The sequence below is a fragment of the Arachis hypogaea genome, chromosome 17 (genome assembly GCF_003086295.3).
Source record: "Arachis hypogaea cultivar Tifrunner chromosome 17, arahy.Tifrunner.gnm2.J5K5, whole genome shotgun sequence".
Lineage (NCBI taxonomy): Eukaryota > Viridiplantae > Streptophyta > Magnoliopsida > Fabales > Fabaceae > Arachis > Arachis hypogaea.
Window position 1 is genome coordinate 106,393,253 of NC_092052.1, and position 1,997 is coordinate 106,395,249.

At 38.2% G+C, this 1,997-nt stretch overlaps 1 non-coding gene across 1 annotated transcript; it reads left to right on the forward strand.

Annotated features, from left to right (window-relative positions):
• The first annotated feature begins 637 nt into the window (after positions 1-637).
• LOC112768839 (small nucleolar RNA R71) lies at positions 638-741 on the forward strand. The gene has a single exon (XR_003186222.1). It is a non-coding gene; the product is annotated as a small nucleolar RNA R71 (small nucleolar RNA).
• Positions 742-1,997: the final 1,256 nt, after the last annotated feature.

Genomic DNA, 1,997 nt, shown 5'->3' on the forward strand with positions numbered 1-1,997 from the left:
TCATCATCAGGTGGTGATGGTTGGTTGGAATTGGGGTGTTATAGTGGTTGTTGTGGCTTTGGTATGGTGGCTATGAATAAGTGCTTTGTTTGGTCTGGTATGGTCTTTGGTTGGAGTTCTGGTGAGTAGAGTTGTTATATTGGTTTAGATTATGGAGTCTGTGATCTTGGCCTTGATTTTGTTGGTTTCCCCACCCAAAGTTTAGGTGGTTCTTCCAACAAGAGTTATAGGTTTTAGAGTATGGATCATTAGCTGGCCTAGATGAATTTTCAAGATAATTAGCTTCCTCCTAGTTAACTCCTTCTTCTGTGTCCAACTCTTCTTGGGGTGATGGTTGAGTGTGGACAGCTGCAGCCTGATTCTTCTCTATTTGCTTGGTCAGTTCAGCTAGTTGCTTGGTGATCATCTTGTTCTTGGCCAAAATTGCATCCATATGGTTTAATTCCAAGACTCCCCTGTTGTTGCTCCTATCTGAGGCATAAAAGTACTCATTGTCAGCCACTGTCTCTATAACATCAATGGCTTCTTCAATGGTCTTCTTCTTGTTTAGGGAACCTCCAGATGAGTGGTCTACAGCCTTCTTTGATTCATGATTTAGTCCTTCATAAAAGTTTGGATTTGCACCCACTCATTAAACATGTCAGGTGGGCATTTCCTTGTCAAATCCTTGAATCTCTCCCAGGCTTTATATAGAGTCTCACCATCCTGTTGTTTGAAAATTTGTACTTTAGTTCTCAGCCTGTTTACTTTTTGTGGAGGGTAGAACCTTGTTAAGAATCTGTTCATTACATCCTCCCAGGTGGTCAAGCTTTCCTTGGGAAATGATTCTAGCCATTTTGATGCTTTGTCCCTCAAAGAAAATGGAAACAGTAGCAATCTATAGGTGTCAGAATGAACACCATTAGATTTAACTTTGTCACATATCCTTTGGAATTTAGTGAGATGCTCATTAGGATCCTCTTGTGAACTTCCTCCAAAAGAACAATTGTTCTGGACAAGAGTTATGAGCTGAGGCTTCAATTCGAAATTATTAGCATGAATGGTTGGCTTTTGAATGCTACTACCACAATTTCCTGGGTTTGGATTGATGTATGATCCCAGAACTCTCCTCTCTTGTCCAGCAGGGTTAGCTCCACCTCTTTTGGCATGATTGTTCACCTCTCCTTCATGATGGTTTTCCATATCATCCTCTATGGTTATATCAAAGTCTTCCTCCTCTTCTTCTGCACCAACAACCCTCTTTTCTCTTGCTTCCCTCCTTAATCTCAGGAAGGTTATTTTCGGTTCACTATCAAAGGAGGTTGAAACCTCTCTTCTACCTGTCATACAATGAACAAGTACAAGAAACAGCAAGTGTATAATCTGCTAAAATAGAATATAGTTAGCTTGGTTAGAACAATTTATCAAATAGTTAGTAGGTTAGCTTGCTGGAAAGTAAAGAAGTACGAGAAATTAAAGAGAAACAACTAAAAATGGCTGAGAATAAAATGAACAACTGAATTAAAATTCAATTAATCAAAAGAAAAAGTAAAGTGCTCAATCTAGTTATCCTTCAATTTAGTAATTCTCAATACAAAACCAATTCCCGGCAACGGCGCCATAAACTTGATTCACGTAAACTTGCCTCTCAACAAATTTCCTTCCGGCAAGTGCACCTGATTGTCGTCAAGTAAAAACTCACTATAGAGTGAGGTCGAATCCCACAGGGATTAGTAGATTGATCAATGTAAATTAGAGAATTATGCTAGTTGAGCTAAATCGGAATTGAAATTGAGATTGCAAAATGTAAATTTGGCGGGAAACATAAATTGTAAGAATTAAATGAACAGAAATTAAATTGTAGAAATTAAATGACAGAAGCTTAAATTGCAAGAAATTAAATGGGAATGGGGATTAAGCATGAAATTAAAGAAGCAGAATATAAAAGAATGGGTAGATCGGAGATGGGGAAATTTATTGGGGTCAAGAGATGTGAGAATTCTCCGGATCAAATTCAT